This window comes from Podarcis tiliguerta (assembly GCF_965153285.1).
Source record: "Podarcis tiliguerta genome assembly, chromosome: 12".
In the NCBI taxonomy this organism is placed as follows: Eukaryota; Metazoa; Chordata; class Lepidosauria; order Squamata; family Lacertidae; genus Podarcis; species Podarcis tiliguerta.
Genome location: NC_139545.1, coordinates 3,876,428 through 3,888,970, shown reverse-complemented (window position 1 = coordinate 3,888,970; position 12,543 = coordinate 3,876,428). Strand labels below are relative to the sequence as shown.

The following is a 12,543-nucleotide window of genomic DNA, read 5'->3' as shown; positions in this document are numbered from 1 at the left end:
TGTCAAAGAGAAGAACAACTACCAGACCTTTAGAAGACATCTGAAGGCAGCCCTGTTTAGGGAAGCTTTTAATGTTTGATGGACTACTGTATTTTAATATTTTGTTGGAAGCCTCCCAGAGTGGCTGGGGAAACCCAGCCAGATGGGCAGGGTATAAATAACAAATTATTATTATTAATAATAATTATTATTATTACTATTACTATTACTATTACTATTTTCTATTTAAATTATAGCAATTGTTTCTAAATCTGTACCCATATATCAGCATATAACAATTTCCTGCAAATTTGTGCCCTTTTTCAGGGTGATTCATTTCCCCTTCTGGGGCAATGCATAAGTGGCTGCCTTATGTATTGACCCTCAGAGAAGCCCAGCCTAGTGGTCTGATGAAAATGTAACTTCTGCGCTCTGATCGTACAGAAATAGCCAGTAATAATGGTAAGAGGCTTCTGATAGCATCTATACTTTTATCATACAAAAGTCGTCCAGGATAATTTTAACAATCTTCTAAGATGGAGGACATGTACCTTTTTGAAACTCTGGGTGGTATATTTCTGAGCTATAGAAATTTGGCAGCACAATATTACCATGTGGCTTAGATCAAGAAGAGCAGGGTCTCACTCCAAAATAATATATATTTACCCACTCAGCATCCCTTTGAAGTTGTCTGGCAGAACTGCACATTTTAAAAAGATACTGGTAATCTCTTTACAATAGTATGTGGCAACATTTGACTGGAATGTTGGCACTCCATTAATTACATGATTTATGGGACAGCCCTGGGAGTACATTTTAAACTATCTCTTTAAGCTAAAATGTAGGCTAGAAATGTGTTTTTCTTTCTTTCCTTAGTATCAAGACTAAGAATGTTCCAGAGAAAGCCATGCAAACGTAAGTCTAGAAATATTTGTTTGTTAGGGAGTCTGATTGTTTTAATATTACAGTTATAGTATGCAGCATGTATTAAGCCAATTGGGCATTCAAGTCTCTGCAAGCCAATGTGGATTTGATAGAGATTACAAATCATTTTCTTTTAACACATGATTGAAAAATAGTTGATGTCCCTTCAGATGTCAAGGAAATAAACAACCGTCTGACTTTTAGAAGACATCTGAAAAAAGCCCTGTATCGGGAAATTTTTTATGTCTAATGTTTTACAATTTTTTATGTGCTGTAAGCAGCCTAGAAACCGCTGTGGAGACCCAGCTAGATGGACATGATATAAATAATAAAATTGTTGTTGCTGTTTCAGGAATTTATTAGGTGGCTTGCATAGAATTGGAACCTATAATTATTCAAACCCTGCAAACCTTCACCTTGCATATTGTGGTCAAGGTGTTACTGGCCTTTAGTTCGTTTCTAGTGAGGGGTGTTTCATCCACTCATGTTTATCACTTGATGGCTGAACCTTCAATTGTTGACCGGCATGTTCGAAATAATCATTTTCATATCACAGTGTTTTTCTCCAAATGATTCACACATTCAGCTGCAATTCCAGAACGCAAAATCCACAGGAGCATCATTTATGTAGGATGTGGGGACTGTGCACCCTCCTCTCCAGTTTCTGACCACATATAGCCAGCACACTTTTGCTATATTTAAAGTTTCTATTCTTAGAAATAATTAAATGGGCCCATAGCATTGTTGAGAAAGCTGTGCTCGTCTAGGTATTGATGGACTACAACTCCCAGCAGCCCCGGCCAACATGAGTTGCAGTCCAACCAGACACAGATGGCTACAGGTTCCCCCGCCCTGGCCTATGCACTTGGTATAGGGGGCAAAGGCACAAATCCCATTGCTTCAAAAAGTGGTGACTGCTTGAGATGGGATAATGTGATCCTATTTATAATGCGGGAGTAAAAGTAACCACAAATATTCATAATAAAATAAACTGTGGCTTGTTTGCTTGCTTGTTTGTTTTTTCAATTTAATTGATTTTAAGCATACCCAAAAATGAACTGCAACATTTATGCAAATTATACCCCATCCCTATTCCCCAGATTAAATGTGGCATTAATTGTATGATTAATTGCATAATTAGTTGCATACTTGCAATTAAATGCTTAATTTCTAGGGAAACTCCCATTGGCTTACTGGGTAGTATTCAACTATTTTTTGCTCAAAGTAGACCAGTTGAAAACAATGGACCTCACTTAGTCATGTTCATTAATTTCAGTGGTCTACGCTGCGTAAAACATAGTTGAATACCCCCCACTGTCTGCGCATCATGGTCTCAGTCCTTGTCCCTTCACCCCGGCTGTTATTTAAAAAGGAAAACCTAAGCCCATTAATTGAAAACATGCAATTCTCAATTAATGCCCCTTCAAATTTGACCCTTTGTATACTATTATATCTGTAAACATCATCATCATCATCCTATCTCACTGGGGGGGGGGGTAGTGAATAATAAATAGTGGGAGAGAGAAGAACCTATGAATATCCTGTAGCTCTTCCTGGTTGCTTGGGATAGGATGAAGTATAAAGTGAAATTGAAATATACTCGGAGTCGAGAGTGGATTTCATGCTCTTTATTCAGCTCATAGTGGTGAGGAGGAATGGAAGTTCCCCCCAAATATCTGCTTTATATACATTATTTACACAATGGGCTGCACGTGATTAGCTAATTCCGGGATTATCCTGTAGGCCAATCAGGTTGTGGATTCACTTCCACCTGGAGCTGGGTTGGGTGGCTCCTGCGGACCAATCATACTGCTGCATTGTTCTAGGACCAATCAGACTGCTGCATTTTGGATCCTATTCAACTCAGTACATAACAGAAATCATTAAATGAGTTTCTTTTTCAAGCTTTCTGCCTGAAATATGTCCAAAAATTAGGGTACATGAGAAATGTACAAGTTTCGGTTTTCAATCAAATTCGACAGAAGGTTTAATTCTGTGGTGAGCCATCCCCTTTAAATTCAAATTATTTCTGTTTACCTCTGTTCTCTGGCCCCGATCCTGATAAATTCCTGTCCCTGTTTTGCAACACACCCTGCTTCCCTGCTTGACAGGATGAGAGTAAATGATTCCCGTGTAACCTGGGAAAACCACTCAGGCAATAAGCTTTCCATCAAAGAATAGGGGCTTTACAACTATCCAGGGCCATCGCAATTCTAATTTTTGAGAGGGTATGTGTCTGAAGCTCTCGCTTACACTCAAAATCTCTTGCAGTGCAGATAGCACAACCAGCTTATTCCCATGGTTGTTTTGCTTTATAATGTGGTAATAGCACCATACTTTGTGCCTGGAGAAGTTTAAAGCTACCAGGTAGACTTTGCTATATACCCCAGGGATCTTTCTCATAGCAAGAAGTAGGTTCAGTTTTCACGACTTCTAACAAAACGTACAAAGACATTTTCCATTAAGCTTGAGGTTCTGAAACCACTTGTTTTAGAGGGACAATTCAGTGAGACCTGCACGAATGAAATACTTTTAGGACCTCAGACCCCATTTCTTTATTTCCAGCACTTTTTACTCGGTGAGCGTTTTGGTAGGAAATCCTGCAGTGAGAGGCTGAAACCTTGGTTGGCCTTTTAAATGAAAAACAAATCAAAGCTTTCTCTCCACACATTCCAGAGAGGCTTGCTTTGTTTGTTTCTTGACCTTCAGGACTGGGCTCCCATGGTGAATCCAACGTAGCAGAAGTCATCTCCGACAGTTTCTCTGACATAGCATATCCCTCAAAGCCAGCATCTCTCACCCACCCTTCTTGCCTGAAGCTCTGGATTTTCAAATATGCATTGATATAATATGCATATTTTAGGCAGGTCACTGCTATTGCCAACTTTCTTTACCATTGCTAAGTGACTTTATCGCATTATCAGAAAACATTATCCAAACCTCTATAGCTGTCTGTACTTGACAAGGCCATGTTGAATGATTAATGCAAACTTTGGAAGCTGTGCACTATTTAAATTTTCTGCATAAAAGGATATAGGGATACATATCTCATCTGCATGATCCGCTTGATCCAGAAGTAAGATTGCTGACAGGAGTGAGGCCTTGTCAGCATAGAACTCCTGTGCTCAGAGATCTGCCCTGGTGGCCCATTTGCCAAGTTCAAGGTGGTTCTAGTAGCATAAAACCCTTCACAACTTGGGGCCGGTTGGCCTACGAGATTGCCTTACTCTACATGTGCCCCCTCAACTGCTCTGCTTGGCAGAATTGGCACTACTGCGGGTGCCGCCTAATACTCGTTCTGCAGGTGTGAGGACAGTCGTTCAGGGAACTCCCTGCCTCTTGAGATCAAGCGGGCGTCTTCACTGTATTCTTTTCTGTTGCTGCTAAACAAATTCTTGTTTCGGCAAGTCTACCCAGCTGCTTAGAAAGTAGGAGGTAATTTAAATCTGTTTTAGTATTTTAACTTTTGGGGTTGTGGATTTTTCTTGATTTTTTTTTTATCCTTTAGTAGACTGCTTTGAGGGTTTATTTTTTCTTCAACCAAGTACAGTGGTACCTCTGATTAAGTACTTAATTCATTCTGGAGATCCGTTCTTATCCTGAAACTTTCTTAACCTGAGGTACCACTTTAGCTAATGGGGCCTCCTGCTGCTGCCATGCCACCGGAGCACAATTTCTGTTCTCATCCTGAAGCAAAGTTCTTAACCTGAAGCACTATTTCTGGGTTAGCGGAGTCTGTAACCTGAAGCGTCTGTAACCCGAGGTACCACTGTAGCACATACATTTTATGAAATAAATAAATGAAGAAAAAGAATAAGAAGAATATTGATTTTCTGTCAGCCTTCCTGATGCTGATTGAGTAGCAATTTTCCTATAAGGCAACTATCTAACACATTGTAATTTGGTAATTTCACAGAAGAATTTCAGGACTGAAAAGGAAGCTGCTGCTTCTCCTTAGGAAATACTGGGCTACTTGTATTCCTTTCAGTGCTGGCATATCTTCCCACCCTCCCCCACCCCTAGACATCCCCAAAGCAGCGAACAACATATAAACTCTCATGACACTAGCGAAGAGGAAGCGAGAACTGACTGCTGTCTAAATTATTTCTGCTTTTACCAGAATAATGTTTCTACAGCTCTGCTATTGCTCGATCAAGGATAAACAGAAAGTTTCCAGTTCTGAGACATTCTCTTTGAAATGTGCAACCAGCTGGCAGGGTAAATTATATTCTTTCGGATTGTGAATTAATGGGGCACCATAACATTTGAAGCATGTTAGAGAATCAGTGTGCTTTCTGGGACACTGGAGCAGGGCAGCCCTGTTATAACTGCCTTTGCAAAACTAAGCTACACTGAGTTCAAGGTGATTTACTCCTTGGTCAGCGGGCATAGGATTGGAACTCAAGACACAGTGAGCATTGCCAGATCAACATCCCAAATAGATGGCTGGTGCTGCAGTGTTTGAAAGAATAAGATGAATTATTGTTGTTGTTGTTGCTTTATATAGCACCATTAATGTGTGCAATACTTTACAAGGGATGTGAGGGATGAGCAGTCACTGGGAGGAAGGCAGGAAGTTATGGGATAGAACAGTAGAGCTGAGTGTCGTCAGTGAAAGCCAAGGGATTTGAAGATGCCATTGAGGTCACACTCTGACGGACAATAGTTTCCAAGGGTCTGTGCGTCTGCAATCAATCGTAGGAAGCAAGTGGTATCCCATAATGCCTAATCCCCTAAATGTTAATTACAGGGGGCACGATAACAATTAATTTTAATTTTTATATTTAAATCCTTGTCATTGTCATATTGTGCCTTGTATTTCTGATATTTTTTATGATTTGTGATATTGTGTGTGTTGTAGCTGGTCTGTGACCGTATTAATAAATTCATTCATTTATCCAAGGGTCTCCAGAGAGAAGTCTTCCTCAATCTTGTTAATCTGATACCATTTTTCTGGATATTAAGTTTGTGATTCTCATCAAAGTTGCGTGGAATAGAATCCTATTGCGCTCAGCAAGACAGTTCTGAATAAACATGCATATGATTGAGCTGGTTAAGCATATGTCTGGGAAAGTCTGTGACATTAATGATGAATCAGGACCAAATATTAATAATTTCTAGAAGGGGTGTTATTGACTATTGGAAAACAGCCCTCCTCAGTTTGAGGTACCAATTAAGCTCAGGGTCTTCCAAATCTACTCCCTGGCCCCAGTTCACTCCTTGGAAGTTAAAAAATGACTAAGCTTTTTTCCTTTTGGCAGAAGTAGGTTAATTTTGCAGGCAAACTAATTTAGGGGCATTTATGCTCAACACCTTTAATGTTATATTTTAAAAGGAAGTATATACAACTTTTTTCTACTATTTTAATGTAGAATTGGATGAAATTTGCAGACAATGTCATGTTTTCTGAGGGCATGAATCCTGTCAAATTTCATAAGGATGGCTGAGATTTTTCCACAGGGGGAGACATTGCAGTTTTTGGGTGGGTAAGCCAAGAATCACTTAATCTCAGCATGTGTTATGTTGGCAATTGGCTTTAAAATTGCATACATTAGAGAATTGCATTGGTAAGAAACCAACCAAATTTCAAAAAAAAAACAGGGGTTCCTCCCCTAGGTAGCTCTTTTTGGAAGAACTAAAAAGAATTTGATTTCTAATTAAAATAATTATATCTGATCACCAGCTTGACTTGTCAGTCACAACAAAGCTTTCCCTCCACCCTTTCCCCACTCTGGTATTATAACATTCTGATAAACTTAGAGATGTTACTTTCACTTTCAGCAGACACTTGTCTTTATTTTTTTATATGTCTGGATAGCTGAGGTGCCACAAAGTGCTTTAAGTGTTCCTGCTTCAATACGTGCTACCTCATACAAACCCACTTCACCTCAGGATTTTTGAGGATTCTTCCAAATCTGATGCTTGCCCCTAATTTCAGGCCTTCATTGAAATGATAAATCTGAATATGAGATGGCAAAAACAAAACTCAAACCTTAGGTGGTTTTCAGTGCCAACTCAGTACTCCTTCCCCATTTCAAAAAGTTATGTACTGGTCTTGCACTCTGCGATGGATATATTACTTGCATATTTCTCCCTCAAGAATTGTGGTTACCATTAGCAACCCAACTCCGACAAAAACAGTAGGGTGGAAGGAAAGCTGAACTAATAAGTTTTTTAAATCTCTCTAATGTATTTTTCTAAATAGAATCTTTCACACTGTGAAACTTTTAAAAACCCTTAAGATGCTTGAGCTGCCTGCGAAACCTCAAACAGCCACAGTGTTTGCTTATCCGTAATAATTATCACTTAATATGTGGTTTGGCTCTAAACTCTCCCAGTCTTATATAGATACATTGGTTTATTTCACTTATGGCTCTTGTGGCACAATAAAGCCATCAATGAAATAAACGTATCTGTATAAGACTAGGGAAATGTTTAAGACATATGGTATGTTTTTGCTGATAGCTACACACAACACCCCACTCATGGGATTCCTGAAGCCAAATGAGAAATGGTTCAGTGTTGTTATTATCAAATATTCTGCCCAAAGTTGTGGTCCTTCAGCTTCAAAAGAGATAGGAGAAGAATGAATTTACCTCTTAAAGGATAGTCATGGCTAGACAGGGTGGATAAGGGACGACGTCATGGCTCCGTTAGAATGAATAGATGAGATTCTTACTGATTTCAGAGGAGCTGGAATACAGCAAAGTTGCTGTTTTTTATTTACTTTTCTTTTTTCTGGCATTCTTAGGGAAAGCAGTCTTGAGAACCTAGCTTGTTCACAAAATGGTTATCAGTTTTACGGAGGCTTCTGGCTCAGCGTAAAGTTGAATTGTAGTTGGCATCAGTTTGTGAACATTGTACCCCGCTGTGATTTGGTGTAGCCTGGTCCCATCTATAGTTGAAATATTTATATTTCAGCATTAAAGCATATTTAGGATTCCCCCCTGGGGTCAAGAACTCAGAGCCAGAAGGGGAAGGACAAGCAGAGCCAGACGTAGCAGGGCTTCCACCAGATGAGGCCTGTGGGGTCAGGGACCCTCTGGCCTGAGGACGCGGCCCTGCCATCTGCAGCCTCAGAGGACTCGACTGCAGACCAGTGAAACCAGGGGCTCCCCCGCAGTAGATGACTGAAGTGTGGGATGGGTTTTTATGGGTAGGAGAGGATATTTTAATTTATCCCTCCAGGTGCCCATGTGTGTGAGCTGAACAGAGTTTCAAAATCCCATCCTTGGCAGCAAAATTAAAAGCATAGGAATTAAGCTTGTTTTGAACAAGTCCAGCCATGAAGTAAGCTGGCTTTCCTTTCTTACCCCACTTAACAAAGAATCAGTGATGTAGCAAGGTCAGGTGGTACCCGGTGCAGAAAATGTCTTGTCACCCCCTGCATTGAAATCTAGTTGGACTCCCAAGAGGCTGTGATCCACCCGTTGTCATTGCCAGGAGTTGTTCAGCTTTTTTAAGGGAAGGATTGACCATTGAGCTTTTCTTAGGGGAGGGTTGGCCAACGTTTTTGAGCTTTTGGGGGGCTTACAGGGTTTGGGTCCTGAGTTTAGGGAGCTCCTTCTTCTATCCTTCCCTCCACCCTCTGCTTGTTTGCGCAGCTCCCCCCTTCCCCCGACGGTTCACAGTAGGCGGGATTTATGGGCGTGTGACGCGCAGAATGTCACCCCCCTCGGTCCGGTCCACACTCACCTTGCTCCGCCCCTGCAAAGAATCAGGCAACAACTTGGGAATTAAGTTTAAAACTTTAACATGCTCTTTCATTGGTTCACAGCAATGGCAGCAGTAAAAACTATGTAGGCAAAATACTCCTAAAACCAGCTTCAGGCATGTGCTTAAAGCTGGAGCAAGCACAGGCAGGTCTGTATCCAATGCTAGTCAAAGCAAGAGAGAGAGGGTCAGGAAGTCCTGTCTACTCCTTCCTTTCCAGAGGAGGACGGGAAGTGACCTCACACAGAGCCCTCTCTACCAATTGTATTTCTATGGCCTATCAGCAATACAGCTATGGACTTGGCCTCTTCTCAAGCTACCTAGCAAGGTTAGGTTTGGCTGCTCATCTCCCACCCAAAGCAACAGTATTGCTGTGTCCTTGCAGAACAGGTGGGGTGAGTTCAATATTGCATGGTTGCCTTTTAAATACCTGGAATCCTGTGCTCCATCGATGTTTTAAATCTACCAAGCAGGTATGCATGTTCCTGGAGAGCCAGTGTGGTGTAGTGGTTAAGAGCAGTAGATTTGTTATCTGGTGAACCGGGTTCGCTTCCCCACTCCTCCACATGCAGCTGCTGGGAGAAGTGTCTCAGCCCCACTCACCTCACAGAGTGTTTGTTGTGCGGGAGGAAGGGAAAGGAGAAGGTTAGCTGCTTTGAGACTCCTTCGGGTAGTGATAAAACGGGATATCAAATCCAAACTCTTCTTCTTCTTCTTCTGTTGCTGCTGTGGTTGTTTTGCTGCCTGCTGGCACGTTGAGAGGGGGCTCCGTTGACTATGGAAGCGGTGGGGAGGATATAGAAATCTATTCTTGCTTTGCTGCATGCCGTACAACAGGGATTGATTCCAAGTTGTTTAGAGAAGGGAGAGCACCATTCAAGTAAGAAACTTATTATTATTATTATTATTATTATTATTATTATTATTATTATTATTATCATCATCATCTCCTCATAGCCTCCTAATTTTGAGAAGCTGGTAGATGCCATTTAGCCTCACTAGTTTGGGTCAGTAATGTTCAACCACTACTTTGGTGAGTTGTCTTTTATGTATTTTCTGTGTGTTTCCTTTGTATTTCTATTTTATTTTCTATTCCATAAAGATAGTAACAAAATACTAGCCAGACAGAATTGTCTTTTTATTTGTGACTATGCATGTGAGTGACTGACAGTAGTAATTCAGAATTATTTCTGGATTCAGCTCTCTTTTGCTGTCTACCTACTCCACACCAGCCTACCAGAAGCAAACAACAAGCAAGACTTAAAAATGTCCAGAAAGGAAGTTTTTCAAATGTTTTTTACCGCCCAAAATAACCTGAATGGGTGTTTCCATGTTTGAACAATTTAATGTTCCTCTCTTTTCTTTTTCTACCCTTTTGGAATTGGCTGACCTTTTGCAGCAGCCATATTATGCCTGGTGTCATTGGCACTTTCTCAAATTTCTAAATATGCCCAGGGACACCAAAATGTTTATGACCTCTTTATTATTAAGTGGTTGCCGCTTAGATGTTAATTGCAAACACCATTATGTTACAGTGCCTTGGAAAAGCATTTCTTCAGTTCCTAAAACTCTCCAGGAAGGCAAATTATCACATTTTTCCTGACTTAATAACTTGCCTTGAGCTTTCTGTGTGACACCTGAGGTGTATTATGTCTGGACGGAGTCTGATGTAGTCCCTTGGGTTTCTTATACTGTCTCCTAAATTTCCATCTCCATTTCATATCCGTAGTCCATAATTGCACATTCATCATAATATAAGGGAAACTGGTCTAAGTGGAGCCATAAGATGGAATTTTATCCTGGATATTAAGCTTCTCATAGTGACAAAGTCAGAGACAGGTACAACTGCGGCTGTGTTACAGCAGCAGGCTCTGAGCTCCATGCTTTCAGGTGATCTTTGAAGCAGTGCCTACTGACACAGAACTTGTTAGTACACACTAGTTTTTGTATGATGAGGAACCCCACAAAAAGCAAGGGAGACTGAACACACAGAGGCCAGGCTAGGCCAAGGCCCACCTTCACAATCTCACCCACCTCTCTCCATTCTTCCAGTGCGTAACTTAGACTTTTTTCTGCTTTCTTCAGATTAAGTGTAGGTTTGCCATTCCTCCCTGGTAGGGACTCTTTCTTTTTTCCATCTCTGGGCTAGTAGCATCCGTGCTGCTGTTGTCGCGTACATAAAAAGTCTTTTCTGCTCCTTTGGGATGTCAGTACCTAAAGGTAAAGTTAAAGGGACCCTGGAAGTACCTACAATTCATAATAAAAAAGCTTCGGGTTATTTCTGTTGTTTACAAAATTTACCTTTTGAAGGTACTTTTTTTTTTTTTTTTACATTTCCAGCAGGTATTTGTACTTGTTTTATACATTTTTGCTAATTTACTAGGAGTTAAATACCACCAGTACATCATTTTCATATAGTTTTCTTTCAGCGCACAACATGCCTACCTTCACAATCTCACCCACCTCTCTCCAGGCTTCCAGAGCTTTAGGGTTATTGGGAAGAGCACTTACTTTGCCTGAGAATTTCAAATGTTGTCGCCTTTCAGAGTAGACAAACCCTAAGCCAGATAGATCAGTAGTCCAATGTGGTGTAAAACAGCTCCACACGTTCACTCTCCTGAGAAACCATTTAGAAATAGGAACATGACAGTAAGCGGTGGTGGCTGGTGCCCATCAAGACTGGCCAGGTGGAAGGCAGGGAGCCCAAACAGTAGGGGGAGCCAGAGCCAGTGATGGGCTGAGCCAACTAATTCTACTTTTGTCCCCATCTTTCTCCCTGCTGAGGAAAGGCAACACTGGGACTAAGGGAGAAGAAGCTGCCAGATTGTGCCATCACCCCCTGATCTGGTTGCAAGAAAGAAGACAGGCAGGTGGGGGCTGGGTGAGGGCAGCCTGGGGTTGGGGGGGGGGGGCACAGTGCCTCACTTGCCCTAATGGTCCAGTCTCCAGTGATGAGATCTTGGAAACGTGTGTGCCAGAGTTTGGCAATGTTAGTCAGAATGCAGCCGTACAGCCAGAAGTACAGGGATAATGATCTTCTTCCTTCAGAAAATACCACATTATGGATGGCATTGTGGGGGGTTTTAAGCCTTTTCAAACTTCCTGCAGTATTGATAGTAATGATAATAACAAAATCCATTGGTGTAAGATCAGTATGCCATGGCTATATTCCTCCATGCACTCTGCTGTAACAGTGCCTTTGGGAAATGAAAATCCAAGTTGAGAGCCCTCTTATTTTGTGGTTTTGAAATGCAGCAGTGTTGCTAGAGGTGTAGTAATATGTGTGATTAAGAATGTTTTCACAGATTAGGCTTAAAACAGCTTTGCTTCCATCAGGTTTCTAATGTGATGTCAAGATAATTGTTGCCTGAATCCTCATTTGCAGTGGAAAGCTCTCCTTTGCCTTCTCTTCCACATTATTAGGGACCAGACATTAGCATAAATAGGGTGAGAGGCAATATAAGCCTCCTACGTGAAAGTGTCCACAGTCAGCCTGGACCAGTCACAGAAACAACTGACTTGCAGAAGCTGGGCTGCTTAAGGCGAAGCAAGCTAATAACAAAGATAATTAGACAAGACACTGAGCAGCAATGTATGTTGCCTGCATTTTCCATAAGAGCCAGTCAGTGAGCTTTGCCACTGGGAGCACCTTTGGATGTTACTGCACTGCATGAGGCAGCTGGAAAGATCTTGTTTCCACTGTAAATAACATTACAGCTGAAATGTACCCTTCACATCTCCCCGCGCCTGGAGCTGACACATCTCATTTGTGAGGTGGTGCATAGGCTGAATTTTGGTGCAGTAGATGAAGAACTTGCGCACCCTTTTCCTGCTCTGCAAGATTATTTCTGAAGCCAGTCTGAGTTACAGATCTGCTTTTGAATTGCATTGTCCAGAGAGGAACCAGAGTGATAGAAGGGATACCCA

The 12,543-nt window shown here is 41.4% G+C and overlaps 1 long non-coding RNA gene across 1 annotated transcript; it reads left to right on the top strand.

Moving 5' to 3' along the window:
* The first annotated feature begins 294 nt into the window (after positions 1–294).
* On the top strand, positions 295–9,649 carry LOC310661327. Its single transcript, XR_014503905.1, has 3 exons — positions 295–441; positions 856–894; positions 9,574–9,649. It is a non-coding gene; the product is annotated as an uncharacterized lncRNA (long non-coding RNA).
* Positions 9,650–12,543: the final 2,894 nt, after the last annotated feature.